Source organism: Erithacus rubecula (assembly GCF_903797595.1).
Source record: "Erithacus rubecula genome assembly, chromosome: 14".
NCBI classification, from domain to species: Eukaryota; Metazoa; Chordata; class Aves; order Passeriformes; family Muscicapidae; genus Erithacus; species Erithacus rubecula.
In genome coordinates this window covers 17,915,947-17,931,689 of record NC_136666.1, presented here as the reverse complement: position 1 = coordinate 17,931,689, position 15,743 = coordinate 17,915,947, and the positions used below count along the sequence as shown (strand labels likewise).

The 15,743-nt window shown below is 45.8% G+C and overlaps 1 long non-coding RNA gene across 1 annotated transcript; it reads right to left on the bottom strand.

Moving 5' to 3' along the window:
- Positions 1-223: 223 nt before the first annotated feature.
- LOC306808132 lies at positions 224-5,954 on the bottom strand. Its single transcript, XR_013775909.1, has 3 exons — positions 5,800-5,954; positions 4,218-4,383; positions 224-346 (listed from the first exon to the last, which is right to left on the bottom strand). It is a non-coding gene; the product is annotated as an uncharacterized lncRNA (long non-coding RNA).
- Positions 5,955-15,743: the final 9,789 nt, after the last annotated feature.

The following is a 15,743-nucleotide window of genomic DNA, read 5'->3' as shown; positions in this document are numbered from 1 at the left end:
AGGTGGTTCAGGGCGAGCTGGGACAGGCAGGATGGAGGCAGTGTGGCCAGAGCACGCTGATCCCTGCCTGGGCTTGGGCTCTGAGGGAGCCTGGTGTCTGCTCAAACAGCTCCCAACGTGCCACTGTGGCTGCCTTGAAAATCAGGGAGTGGTTGAGAAGCAGCTTCTGAGGTGCTGCCCCCATTTCTACCTCACTGGCTGAAATATTAAATGTAATTTCCTACCTGTACATGAAAAGGGAATTTGACAATTCCCAGGTGGACAAGCTGAGGAGTTCACAGCAGAAAGCATGAAAGCCTCAACTCCTCTTGTCCAATGTTCTCCATGAAGGGTGAGATGGGTAGCACTGAAAATAAAGAGTTTTAAATTGAATTCTCTTCATTGCTTACCTAGTAAATAAGGGCTGTGACATTTAACTTGGAACCTGTGTCATGTATAATGTGCATAAACAAGGGAAAGTGTGGGAGCTTTCCCTGGTGAAGGTAATATATATATATATATATATATATATATATATATATATATATACATGTGTAGAACAGCATTTATATGCTGTTCTATCTTGATCACTCAGAACAAACCTACAGGAAAACAATTTCTAGTGTGAGTCACCAAAAAAGCGAGGCCTTTCTAAGTTAATGTCTTCAGCATTAATGTCAGTTCTGTGAAATACACAGCTCAGTCAAATCCTTGCAGGGTACCACAGCTATTCCTCTCTCCAGATGAGAAAACACGCACACACAATAAAAAATTGTTTTTCTGGAAATTCCTAATGCTTCAAACACACAAGCCAATTCACCTGCGTGTTCCAAGAGGTTCTGTGGTGCAAAAATCACACAAGCACTTCTAGTTAAGCCAGAATCCTTTCTGTTACCACGGCAGCACCTCTTGCCTAAGGAAAAAATACAAGGCAGCAGCACGTCCAGAGTGATCCTTCTAAAGCACTCTCCCAGTTGCTGGCAGCTATTTGTGTAGGCACTCCTGAACTGGAGCTGACCTCGCTGGAGAGCCATGGACAGGCCATTCCTGCACTCCAAAACCTCTCTGCTTCTGACTGACATTTCTGAGTAGCCTTCCCCAGCCCCCATGACCCATCTGGGGCACGGGACAGAGCTACTCTGAAGAAGAACTGAAATCATCCACTGAAAAGAACAATTCCCTCGTTATTTCCTTTATGAACTGTCTGGGTCTTGGGCGGTGTTGATGTTGGGGCAGGTGAGTGATCTCCCAGGAAATGGGAGCTTTCCCTGGTGTGTGACAGTGGGATGTGAGGCAGCCTGGGCCTCAGGGGGTGTTTGTGGTGTGCAGGGAGCTGGGGGGCCCTGGCTGCTCCCCTGGGGTCGGGGCTGCTCGGGGCACTCACAGCTGCACGGGAAGCTGTGCTCAGTGGCATGGCAAACATCACAAACACCTTCAGAGGGACACAGGGCACCCCAGCCCTGCCCCATCCTGCTGGGCAGGGCTCACAGACACCTTCAGAGGGACACAGGGCACCCCAGCCCTGCTCCATCCTGCTGGGCAGGACTTAGATACACCTTCAGAGGGGCACAGGGCACCCCAGCCCAGCCCCATCCTGCTGGGCAGGGCTCACAGACACCTTCAGAGGGGCACAGGGCACCCCAGCCCTGCTCCATCCTGCTGGGGAGGGCTCAGCCTTCTCACAAACACCTCCAGAGGGGCACAGGGCACTCCAGCTCTGCTTTTTCCCTTTTTTTCAGAGGCTTGGCTTTCAAATCTTAATAGGCCCTTACGTGGGAACTCCTGGCACGGTTTACAAGTGTCCAATGTGTGAAGTGAGACAGAAGGCAATAGTCTGGAGGGCAGTTTTTTGTTTGGTTGTGGAGTTCCATGTGAGAAAATAAAACATCTCAATGAGGACACCACAGCATCTTTCCTGCCTGGCTGTCAGAGCACAGGAAAAGGACACACAGGGACACCAAAGCCTCCTGAGGCTGAGCCCTCTCCTGAACCACAATCACTGGGATAAGGCCTGATCTAATCTTTCCAAACATGCTAACAGCCTGAAATTAATATGCTTTTAATTAAGCTGGAGATAAAACTGTCACTGGAGTGGCCACCCAGTGGGATGTGCTGATATCCTGAGGGATGGAGTGGAGGATTTTCAACACCCAGGTGTGAGGAGGCAGCACCTGCAAGCTCAGCACTGCCCAGACTTTGCATACAGGGAGCTGCTGTCAGGCTGCTCTCAGTGTGACTGCACACACACACACACACAAAAAAAACCATGGCCCTGTCCAGTCTGGCAACCTGGAATTTCATGGGGTTAAGAAATATAATCCAAATTCTCAGTTTTAGGGACTGTTCTCTTGAGATGTGTCCCTCCTCTGGTTGCTGGAGGGAGTGAGGTGCTGGTGAAATTCCACACTGTCTCCTGTAGTACAAAAAGCACCAAAACTGCAGTCAGGAAAAAGAGAGGAATAGGCCAGGCCCCAAAACCAGAAGCTCATTACAGGTAACACAAAAACTCCAACTCCCAGCCACAAACATTTATTTGAGATTCCTTTCCCATGTCCATGTATGACTGTCTGTCCTTTCTGAATTCCTTGCTGTGTCTGCACCTTTTTCTTTGCCAGGGCACATCTGGTAAAGTCTTTGCTTTGGTTTTGAAGGGGCATTTTCTATCCAGCTGAAACTTTAAAAAAGCTCCTGAGCAAAGGCTTTGAAGGAGTAAATATAAATACATTATTTTTATGAATAGGCTCCTGTTTTCACATGTTCCACTTGCAATGGCTTCTTGTCCACAGCTGCTGGCATGTCCAGCCCTGTGCAGGAAGAATCCTGTTCTGGAGGAACACACTTTTCCTTGTGCACAGGGGATATTCTCAAGGAACATTTTAATGAAAAAAAATTCACCTCTATTGAAGGGCTCCATCCCACCAACCTTGGAAAACAGAAACCAGCCTGGCCAAAGTGACCCCCCAGCACTGCAGGGAGATCCTGATCAGGTTCAAACCCTGTGCCTGACATGGGTTGTGCTGAACTTTGGCAGAGCTTGAGGCTGCTCACAACATCCATCCATGCACACAGCAGGGAACAAATCCTTTGGATCCCAGCCCTACCTCACCCAAATCAAGTGGGAGTTGACTAATTGCAATTACTACAGAGTTTAGTCAGTAGTTTTTATGTGGTGGTGGTGGCTCCCCTATATTAAAACCAATAGTCAAAGGCCACTTCTTCATTTTTGAGGTTTACTTAATTAAGTTACCCTTTCTTTCTTTTCTTAAATTCTTTTAACCTAAAATGCATCAAAAGCCTCACAAAGGGACTGTCTCACTCTCATTTAAACCAAGAATGCTCTTTAAGGCAGCAGCAGCAAGGAGTGGCAAGGAATTATTTGCCCATGAATAATATGTTAATATTTATACATAGCTTGCTCAGATAAGGGAAACAGCCTGAAGATTTATGGGAGAAGCTCAGCATGGCCATGCTCTGTGGAGCAAGGTTTCCAGTGTGGAATCCCAGGTGTTGATTTTGCCTCCTGACAGTTTAATGTGTAACCCAAGAAAGTGCATTCTTCAAGATGAAAAAGGGAGAAATCAAACCACCAGAATCTGCCTGCTCTTCCCTTCCAGGGGTTTCACTGCATTTTGAACAGAGCACAGTCCCTTTACTGTTGGGATCCTCAAACACAGCTGAACTGGAGAGAGTCCACAAGCTGTGCATGTAAACATACAAAAAACTTTGGGTTTATTTTTTTCCTTTTGAGTCCCTTACTATTGCAAAAATGCAGCTTTGCCTTTTCATAACATTTTCATAAAGCTCAGGTCCTACTTGGGCAGTAGAAATGGCACAAATGGGAAGAGAATGGCAAGGAAATGTTCTGTGTGTGTGAGAGGAGGGATGTTTACTCCTTGTTTATTTGTTCTGGGGAGAAATAAAGTGCTTTGTGTGAAGGCTCTTTGCAAGACAAGCTGAAACACTCTCAGGGCCCTGTAAAAGCATTGCCAAGTTTGTCAGCAGAGGGGAAAGAAATCTGGGCAAGCTGCCCTAAATTAAAACTAAACTTAAATCAAATTCAGTTTAAATACACAGAGTAGTGCTTGGTGTGGGGGCAAAAGGCAGAATTACCAACTCAAAAGCTGAAAATTCCTGAGTGAAACCTGTTCAAATGGGTCTGAAATTGAGCAAATAAATACAAATAATAATATTTGCCTCCATCAGCTTTTACTGTGTGTCAAAGGGGTCATATTTCCTACCTTGTCTTGGCCCAGGTAAGAGATGAGATGAGGTGAGATGAGGTGAGGTGAAGTGAAGGTTCTGATGCAATTCTGTCCTTCTGGGAGTTCAGGATTTAAGGAACATCACCTGTGTGAGCTTGCAGTGAACTCCTGAGGGGTGGGGACAGTGCTAAAGAAACCACAGCTGTGGAGAAAGTCCAATTAATTATTAATTCCTAATTTACCTGAGATACTGAAGAAATTAAGGATTCTAAGGATTCCCATTAGAATCCTACACAGCTATTTCTTCTTTTAAGATAAACTAACCAGCATAACTTGGATCTGGATCAAGATTTCAAACCAAACCTCAGGGCTGCCTGCATAAGGCTTCCTGTTGGTTTTGAGATGAGATTTTGGGGATCTTTTTAAATGAAACTGTCACACCACTGGTTACAAGGCTATCTGTAATATATCAAAGTCCTTTTTTCAATATTGGTGGTCTTTCCCCTCCCAAGTTGTTGGGAGTAGAATTGAAAATCACGTGCTCCAGCACTTAGAGAGACCCTGTGAAGTGAATGGAAGCCAATTTAGGCAGCTGGGTACAGCCTTGATCAAAATTTTCAAAGGCACACGTGATTTTTATGACCTTAGGACAATTTCTTGCCTTTGGAAATCTCTTTCATAGCTTAACTTCAGATACCTCTTCACAAAACCCCTGTCCTCTGTTTGTTATCAGCACTCACAGATGTCCTTTATAGATTCACCTACTTGAAAGTCCCTGAAACAAACTGTGGGTACTGGAGGGGGAGTGCAAAGCAAGGAGATCATTTCAGTTACCTAACATTTATTTGACTCAGCCATGCAGAACTGGATCTGTGCAGCTGATAGGGAACCATGATTAAACCAAAGCCTGAGTCTTTATTCCCATGTGCTCACTGCCATTATCTCTGCTATCAAGGTTGATCTGACAGTAACTTTTATTTACAATCAGCCACACTTCTTTTCCCCACCTACCCCAAAGGCACAAGTTGTTTGTTTTTTGTCCCCAACTTGCAGAAAGTAAAATGGAATTTATGCCTCCAGTGCAATGAGGGAGCTGAGGAAAAGAGATCTGGCTTCTTTATTCTGGGGGGCCTGATACAAAACCCATCACAGGCAGGAAATCAGGGGTTGTAAAGAATCCCAGAATCCCAGAAAGGTTTGGGTTGGAAGGGACCCTAAAGCTCATCCCCAGGTTGCTCCAAGTCCTTTCCAACCCAGCCTTGGACACTTCCAGGGGTGGGAACTTCACTGCTTGAGGGAGAGTTTGAAGGTCCTTGGGTTGAAAAACCTGGATGTTGTATCTCAGTTATTAAATGGCCATTGATTCCTCATTTTCTCATACACATTCATATTTCAAAATACATATATTTTTCAGTATCCCTTGCAATATTGCATAATTGTTGTGGTGTAAGCCCAGAACCTTTGACCTTTGTAGGCAAACTCCTGAAATAAGGATATTTTTATAACAAGAGTACAGAAAATAGTAACAATAATCACTTTAGGCAGAAATTTCATTATGTTACCCACTTATGGGATGTGGAATGTGCTGCTGGATAAGGGTTAATGAACAGGTCCATACCTCAGCTCTGCTCCACAGGGAGTGACCTCATGGCTGATCTTTCCTTTAGTGAAGCTGCCTCAGGAGAAGTGATTCCCTCAGCTGCTGTGCCACCACTGCCCAGGAGCAGCAATGACAAACCAAGGGGTTCCCAGAACTTCCCAAAGAGCTGCTCCATTCCTGAAAGAAAGGAAGCCAGGTTAGAAAATCAATTTGCAAAGGTTGTCTGCAGCTCTGGTTTTTGGTTTGGGGTTTGCATTGCTTGCTGGGTTGTTTCTTAAGAACTTAACTCAGGCTTGCTGAGGTGGAGATTGAGGCACGTTTGAAATGAGTCAACTTGTTTTTAGGTCTTCTGACAGTTCTGAGAATTGTGAGTTTTCCTCAGACTCCTGAGCTGTGACCTGAGGATCTGACCTGCTGGGTCTGCAGCATCCACATCTCCATGGTGGCTGTAGAAAAGGCTGGGGAGGAGGGGGAGGAGGCTCTGAGGGTGCTGTGAGCAGAGAACACCCAAAATCAAAGTCATTTCTTCACCATCAACTGGGGCTTTGATGGAAGGAGAATCTGAGAAGGACCTTTGCTGCTGAGCTGCAGAGCCCTGTCAGGCAGGGTGATCCAAAGCTGCTGCAGTGCAAGGCAGGTTTGTGTGGATTTATGGAAACTGGGAGTTCAGTCTTTGCTCTGCTTTGTGTTGGTACTTGGTAACCTGAGGGACTCTTCTACAGAGAAATTTGGATATTCTGGGCCCTTTATTTTATGAAATATTGCCTTCATTTTATGAAGTATTAGTTCCATTTTATAAAATACCTCTGAAGCAAGAAGGCAAATGGGACAAGTTGTGAAATAATTCTCTGATCAGCCACTCAGAGCCCCATGAGGTCCATTATTGTGACAGCAAATCTCCCCGTGGTGTGTGCAGACTCAATCCCACTTCTGTGCTGTCATGGCAAAGCTCAGATCCATCCCAGCCCCTGGGCCTTGGGGCTACCTGAGGTATGTGGAACAATGTTCTTGCCTGCTTTTGGGATGTGGAGAGGCCTCAAGTCAGGGGACAAATGTGAAGGCAGCCACCCAGATGCTGCAGCTACAATGGGGGAGACAGAGCCTTTTGTCTCTGCTGTCACTAAAACTACAGAACAATTTATCTGATCTGTGCATGGAGCAACATTATGCGTCTTTCCATTGTGTGCAAACATTTCTCTTGCTTAAAATGCTGCACTTAAATGGAGCAGTTAGTCCTGAAAGCTACAATATTTCATATTTCTTCAATGTAATTAATGCTGGAAGAGACTAAGTCACCAGTTTGCCAGTAGAGAGGATTAAACTTCCTGTTGCTACTTGTAGAACTCCATAGATTATGTGCAGTGCTTTGCACGAGTACAGTGAGACCTAAATACCTTACAGTCTATTCATCTCTATCAGATAGAACTCCCTCCTCAGCCTAAATCTTTAATTAATGTTGCCTGAGTCATTAACACACCAAAACTGATGAACACTGGACAGATGAGATGAATTTAAGGAGCAGAAAACTGACAGCAAACTGTCCCATTGTCACCCTCCCAAAGGGGGGGAAAAAAAAAGAAAAATAAAAAAGGCAATGGATTGTTCAAATGACAATGGGGTGAGGATGAGAAGAAGACTAAACCCAACAGAGTTCCTGGTAGCAGTGCAGGTGGAGCAGGACAGGAGGGGTGTGCAGATCCAGAGGAGGAGGGATGCTGGGCTTTTCCAGATGCTGGGCTGGGGACAGGGGGTGATGGACAGACAGGAGTCACAACCAGGAGTCTGACAACAGACAGGCTCCAACCTCAGGGTCCCTGTGCACAAACAGAAAGGTGGGTGGCAGCATTGAAGAGCAGAGAACACAGAGAGGCAAAGGTAAAGCTGAGGTTGGATTTCCTTGCCTTTAATGGATTTTATAGCCAATGATATGTTAATTTTGTGTGGTGCCAAAGTCAATATAAACTGCAGAGAAAATCAGATCTGTAGTGGTCGAGGATGTGGAGAAAAAGTCGATTGTATATTTAACAGGAAGCCAGGGAGATCAAAGAGTTTGCAAAATGGTTTTGTTTTTAACTGATACCCTGGTTTTATTTTGTTTAGATTGAGCTGGGGCCTCTCTGAAGAGGATGAAAGGAGAACAGAAATGTGTAACAAAGACATTTCCCCTCTCCTTAATAGTCAAGGGAAGTTGACATCCCTGTCAAGCAATAGCACCATTATATGCAGGGCTGCAAGAAAGGAAGCTATTTTATCCTTGGGAGGAAAGAGAAATGTTATCTTCTAGCAAAGAGGTGAAGTTCTGCAGAAATTCAGGGCTGTTAATAGACTGTTATGACAGGGTGCAATTTGATTTCCAGTGAACCATGTGTGTCCCAGGCCTGAACAGTCCCCAGTTAGCAGAGATCAAACAGAGCACAGGCACAGCCTCCTTCCAAACCCTCTGCTTGTTTCAAGGGTTAAATTAGATTTTTGCTTTTAGCTCTTTTCAGCTCGACATGAAGGGATGGTTTTGCATTAATGGAAGTGGCAAAGTCTAGCCTGTAATGAATTAAGATAGAATAACATGAGACTCTGCAAAGAGAATTCTCTAAAAGATCTTCTGTAAAAAGGAACGTCTCATAACTCTTTTGGAGCAGGCCTTGGGCACAAAATTTTTGAATTAATTAAGTGTATGCTTAAATCAAAACACTGAATCATCTTTATACTTTTTTTTTCTTGGTACAGAATGGATTTGAGTGAATACTTGAACATGTATTTGCTTTGCAGTACTTTGAACTTGATGTGCATCAATGCCCTGCCTCAGTTTGATCCCCCCAGTGTGTAGGCAGCCTTATGAAGCTGAAATCTTAACTTCCAGTTAAAACAGGATACTGAAGATTACAGATTAGAGGATACAAGAGGAAGGGGCTGTGCCATGGGAGGCACATATGCCCTCCCTGCTGCAGAATGAGGAACAAACAAGAGGCTGTTTCCCATTTCTGCAGCCCCAGCTGTGTGAGTACCAGAGCCTCAGCAGCCCCTGCCACTATTGCTGCAGTTAAGGTGCTGCCAGCCTTTCCATCAGAAACCATTTAATAACTTGGCCACAAACACCTGCTTCAAGCTTAGCACTGAAAATCACATTTCCTTCCTCCCCTCCCAAAATCCCACAAGTATTTTCATGCAGAATATCTATGATTGATGAAGTTTCCTTTTGGGTTGGTACCCCCCTCATTTCCAAACCACTTTGTACCTCTGAGTGAGCTTTGCCACAATCCTGCTTGTGGAGACCTGCAGTGCACAGAGCATGACAGGAATCATTTATGGTAGGAATGATGGTCTCTCAGGTACATCCTAAATCCCTGTATATTCATGATTTCCCTTTTGCTGTATTGTGCACAACAGATCAGAGTGCTCTCAGCATCATCTTCACCACCACAGGCTTTTCCTCCCTCTCTGTTCAGGCTGTCAGCTAAACCTTTACCTCCACAGGTCACTCACTTTGTTCTTTATGACTTTCCATTTAATGTGATGGCTTTAGGGACATAGGAAGCAGCCATGCCTCGATGCCTTTGCCTGCTGGCAGAGCCTCCCTCCCCACCCTTATCCAAATACCACAAGCACTCAGCTCCAGGGGGAATGGTCCCAGTCCTGGGAAATGCTGCCAGGCTGGGAGCAGCGTGAGGTCAGCCCTCCTTCCCTGTGCTCTGCAGCCCTCATGTGAGAGCAGAGAGGCTGTGAAACCCCATCTTCCTTTCTCTACCACAGCTGTGGTCGAGTTGATGAGTTTTTGTTCCCCTTTCTGGCATGTGCTCCTGCTCCTGGCCCGGAGGGATGGAGCAGTGCTTCCCTCCTCTCTCCCATGCCATGGTGGCAGCCTGGTGACTCAGGCAGCCTCTCTCACCCACAGGCAGCTGCCTCTTGGCTTTGTGGTCTCTGCTGAAAAACGCCAGGAACCTTCACTTCACCCAGCCTAACCCAGGCTTGCAGTGCTCCCCGTGGGACTGAGCTTGTTTTCAAAGCCTGAAGCCTCTTTGGTTTCAGGGTTACCCGTGGCTCTCTCCAGCAGCTGTTGTTGATCACCTGGGGATCTCCTGCTCTCCTCCTCCAGGCCAAGCCCGTGGATTGTTTGATGCATTTGATCCATGCTTGGATGCAGATGGAGCATCCAGAGCTGGTTCAGGGCAGAGCACTGGGCAGGAGCCAGTGGGAGAAATTCCCACTGAACCAGGAACCAGGGTCCTGAACCTGCTCTGAACCGAGGCCAGCACCCGCAGAGCCCAGGCTGTGCTCAAGAGCTCCCATCCCTTCCCAAAAGGGCATTTATTCCATACAAATACTCAACAAATGGTTGTGGCCATTGGCAGCTCATTTAGGTCATCACCTAGAGGGAGGGGGACATTAAATGGCAATGGAAATCCCACAGCAATGCTGAGAAAAACAAAACTACCCTCAGAATACTTAGTGCTATTTTTTTTTTTTTGTCTCACTGAATAAAGGAAAATTTTCTACTCTCATCAGAGAGGGGAAGAAATTACATTGCCTGTAGTAATGGTGCCCAGAAGGAGGAACTAACCTGGTTCACTCTGGTGGAACAGAGAGCAGAAAGTTGCTGAGGTGTGGAGGACTCCTGTGCTGCTCACACCAGCTCCTCTCAAACAACATTCACCAAAATCAGCAGAGAAAAATGCCTGGCACCAGGCACTAACCCAGGATAACACAGCCCAGCAGGAATGCAGCCCTCAGCCTGACATTCCTCTGAAGATGTGCAGCAATCCTTAATTCACCTGACTTGATTTTAAGGAATAAAAAGTAGATTAGACCCTAAAATACACAGCTGTATACAAGTAACACCTCCCAGGGACTCTGAAGCAGTGACCCTCGCTGCCTGCTCCTGTCTGACTCCCTTCTCCCAGGTGCAATTTCATGCCTGGGAGATGCTGCTGCTTTGGGAAGGGTTGGCTCTACCATGGGCACGATGCTGAGGCACAGCAAACACGTGTCAGCAGTTTCCAGCCCTCCTGCTGCCACTGAAAGGTCTGGGGAGCCCCCAGATCCCTCCCTGTGCTACACAAGCCTTGAGGGATGGCCATGCTTTGTCTGGAGGGGTTTTGGAGCTCTCAGGGCCCAGCTGTGCTCCCCAGGGAGCAGACAAGGCTGAACAGGTCACAATGGCATGGGGAGGGCTGTCTGGAAGTCAGGAAGGGCAGAGGAGCCCGTGGTCTGGCTGGGGGCTCAGGGGGATGATGATCTGTACACTCAGGAGTTTATCATTTCCGAAAGAACACCTTACTCTATCGGTTCCCCCTCCCTTGTCATCAGAGAAAAACTCACACTTTCCTAACTGAAAGTTCAGTCTAAACATAAATGTCACTGAAAGCCCAGCGAGACCTTTGCTTCTCTGGTTTCACTCTCCTGAGCTGTGGGGAAGATTATGCAACAGGAACACTGGGGTGACTCATCCTCTGGCATTGCAGTAAATTAGGAAATGTTTGCTGCGATGTTGTAGGGCTTTCTACCGGCTATTTGTGGGCTGCTTTTTTCTCTGCCAGTGTCTTCAAATCCCAAGTGCTGCCTGTTGCCCTTGTCTGAGCTAGGAAAAGGCTCCTCAGTAGGTGCTGCAGCTCAGCTCTGGAGCAGAGGGTAACGACAGCAGCTGTTGGAAGGAAATGATAAAGAAATTCTGAATGTCCTTGTTCAGCATTTTTGCCCCCCCTGTGAATATTTCTTGCAAGTCTTTGAATCACTGGCTTTGTTTCTTTGCTGTAACTCTTAACAACACTCTCAGGCATCAGGCACTAAGGGGGTCAAGGAGATTTTTCTCCCATGTTTGTTCCTGAAGCACAAGGCTTGTCAAGATCACAGAGACTCTTCTGAGAGAGTCTGAATATGTCAGAGGAAGGACAAATTGAATGTAAAAAAAATCATGTCAGGCTCATCTCTCCCTCTCTGCAGCTTCTTTTGGTTTAAGGTTCAAAATAAATGTGTACTTGCTTGAAGCATGAGAATTGACAAGGTGAGCCTTCCCTTTCCAAATCTATGGCAAGAATTTTTGGAAGAAGACTTCACAATAATAATAAATACTGAAATTGAAAGTAAAGCCATCAGGACTGGAAACACTATGAAGGACATTAATCAAACTGTTGGTTAAGATGTGTGATGCCATAAATAAACCTGATGTAAAGATGTGATTGCCTTTGTTGCAATTTCATTTCTGGTTACTCTTGGTACATATCCTTAAAGGATTAGAAGAGAGAAAGTCAAACTACATCAGAAATTCCACAAATGCCCCCTCACTGATAAAAATCCAGTCCTGAATTAGGATTTTTCTGAGCTACACAACCTATTGTGGTTGATATAAACTGAAATTTCAGGCAAATAAAAAGGGGCATGAGGTTCTCAGCTTGCTCTGTACAGTACCTCGTTTTTTTCCAAAAAGGAAAGTATGAACTTACTTTGCCATGGAAATCAAGTAAGGCATCAAAGCCCAAATTCCTAAAGACAGTATCTATCAGTTTCTTTGAAGCAGACATTTTTATGACCAGCAATGTTAACAAATCCAAAGTAAGTATCCAATCTGTCAAGGAGAAAAATAAGTTTAGAATGAAAGTAAGTATTGCTCGTTAAACTTTAATGGCAAGGCATTTAAAAGAAGAAAACCATCCATTATAATGTTGGTAGAATAGTGTGTTGTCAAATTCCCCAGAGAGGACTTTTATCATGATGTTTAAATATATTAGATTAAGGGATGGCTGTTACTTTGTTCTCTAAACAGGAGACTTTTTAGAGGAACAGTTTAACAGTAATATATATCCAGTGGTGAAAATTTCCCTATTGCCCAGCAATTAAAAGGAGCTGTTGGATATTAATCCTACCTGTCCCAAAGGATGTGCTGAGGGAAGAGCTGTGCTGATGCAAAGCTGAACCAGGCAGGTTTGCCCATCCAGAGAGGAGAACAGAAGAGCCTTGAAGGGGTTATTCCATTATTTTGGGATCTGCAGGATCAAGGAGATCTGTGATTAGCACTTTTCACTAGCAAGAGAGCCATTGCTTTAGGCTTGGTAAGGAGTTTAGCCCCACACTGATAAATCCTGAAGCTGGAGAACCTTTGCCCTCTGAGCACATCCCAGTTTTGTGTCCCAGCTTTTCCCTGGTTTTTGCAGGTGCACACAGCCAAGGCACATCACCAGCATCTCCTGAGCATTTCCTGCTTTACTGGAGTGCTCCCCTTCCCCCATGTTCAACACTCACTCCCTTTTTCAAGGCAGAGCTTTTCCCACATTTCCTTTCCTGCCCCCTCACTTCAGTGATCACAACAGGGTCCCTGACTCAAGCCAGCCCCACTTCTGCCAAAGCAGAGCTTTCCCTTTAAGGCCTGTTTATTTTTAAAAGCTGCATGGGAGGGATTCCATTTTAGTTATAAACTACTTCCACACCCAGAAATCCATCATAAGAAATGAAAGAGCTGCAGAGGCTCAGCCCAGCTTTCTCTTGGGGAATCTCAGTGCTGTAGAGGCCAAGAGCCCCAGGCATGGCTGTGTCCCAACTGATGGATGCAGTGCTCAGCCCTATCTCCAGCATCTTCACCAGCCTTTGAACCAAAGATTACCACTTCTGCAATCTTTAATGATTTAATACCTTTAATATCACTGTCTCATCTCACTTTCTTTGATTGCAAAACCCTATGAGGTCACTCCAGCAGTCAAACATGGCTCTCAGAGCTGGGGCTGCAGCTCTGCCCTGATGCCAAGCCTTGCTGAAATCTTTGCCAAACTTTCATCACTTGAGCTGAAAATTTCATGTCCAAGGCTTGCCATAGTCTGGTTTTCCTTGAGGTTTTATTTACTCTTTTGATTTAAATTAATTCAAGTGAAACCATTCTGGAAGGAACCAGAGAAGACACAGACCTGATGACCTGTCTGTCAATTTACTTGACCCCCACAAAAACATTCATCACAGATTTTATTGCCACGTCCTTGTCTTCACTTTCTATCAGCATGCAGGCAAGACCTTATTAAGGGGTGAATAAAGGTGATGGAAGCTATAACCTGATAGCTCCTGCTCCATTTGCTGCAGGAGATGGGAAGCATGTAGTGAATTAAGGAGGAAATCACAAAGAGAAGCAGTTAATGCAGCTGAAACCAACCTGGGAAAAATGTCTGTAAAATCCTTGCCTCCACCACAGAATTTTTGAGCAGAATTAGGCAAGTCAGTTGGATGAAAGATTCCCAGATCATCACTAAATATGCATTCTGCATTCAGCAAGTTCCTGAGGGGATCTGAAGACAGTGGGGATTTAAGAAGGGGCCGTGGTTGCTCACACATCCAGACCCAGAGCTGCTGAATACCCTTCAACGTGATTTCTCTCTGCCTCAAATGTCATCTAGAACCCAAGCAAATGCCACCCCCACACCTCACAGGGGAATGTGAAGAATAAAATTTGCTACTGCCTGTCATCAGTGCCCCAAGAGCACTCCCAAGGAAATGAATAATTCTGTGTTGGGAGCAGGATTTGAATAGTGAGCAGCAAGTGAGGCACGGGGGCTCACATTGCACAACCAGGAAGAAAAGAGGGTGAATAATGGTTCACTGAGCAAGTTGGTACATGGCAAGAGACAGGAGCTCCAGGAGGAAAACTCTGCAGAGGCAGAGTAACACCATAACAGGGGCACAGGAGCTCAGACTCAGGGAGCATCCTCCCTTCTCAGGGCACTTCCACTTTTGACAATTTGGCTGCTTGATTTTGATGCTTAAGTGCCAAAATAAGTATTTCTCTGAAAAAAGAAGCATTGTTGAGATCAGAGACAAGGTAAGACACCTTGCACACAACAAAAAGAGTTGGGGTCACTTTGGGCTGGAGCAGATTTCTTGCTTTTCAGTCTCTGCCCACAAATGGTGCCCTGCCTACACCTCTCTGAACAATTGTCTAGAGAGTTTCCTGTTCTCAGAGCTGCCACAAACCTGGGCACAAGCTGCTGTGTTTGCTGCTCTTTGTCACCTCTCTGGGGACACCGGTGGGCAATGGACCCCTGGACGTGCTCCACACACAGATGAAGGCCCCTCACTCAGCACTCAGTGACACAGGATGGAGTTCATTTCATTTCTCCTTGAGATTTGAGTAGTTCTGTTCCACTTCCATCAACAACAGCCTTGATCCTGCCCGTGGCAAATGGCAAAACTCCCACTTGTTGCACAGGGAGCAGTGCTGGAGCACTAGATTTTACTTTTTTCAGCAGGGTTGTGCAGAGACTTTTTGGCCCAGCAGGAGCATTGGGAATATCCAATCATCTGGGTGAGTCCAAGAGCAGCCAGATTATGGACAGGAAAGGAATCTGCTGCTGTGGCCCACTAAGATTTTGGAAGCAGAGAATGATGCCTGCCTTAAGCACCATCCACTGCAACTGTTCCCTCTGGCAGCCCCCATTGTTTCAAATGGATTTCAAAGTGCTCATCATCTGCCAGGCCTGGACTTCTGGTCCCAGTCAGATGGACTAAAATAAAAGCATGAAAAATGGGGTAAATTGGAAATATTATTTATCACACATCTGGCAGCACAAGGACAGTCTTTCAGGATTGGAGTCCCTGGAAAATATGCTTTCCTGCCCCACTTCCCTTGGAGATGCACACAGGGAGTCCCAGCCACTTACATATGTGGAAAAAAAATTGATTTTTAAAGCAAGTGACCTTAATCCAGGGAGATCTGTCAACCTTGGATGTATCTCAAGTTTCCCTTCCAAGGCTGCTGCAGTAATCCCCAGTTCATAAAGCTGAAGGCCAGGGAAATCAGAGCCTCGTGGTCCTTGTGCGTGGCCTCTGCACAGCTGCACACTTGGCTTTTCCCTCCTGGGTCAGTCTTTAAAAGGACTTAACCAAGGCTGACAAACCTAAAATTAGATTTGCCATCTCCAGGAGGAGTGTGGATGTGTCCCTCCCGTCTCAAGGCTGCATCTGTATCCAGCCAGGGCTGACTGGAAACCAGAACT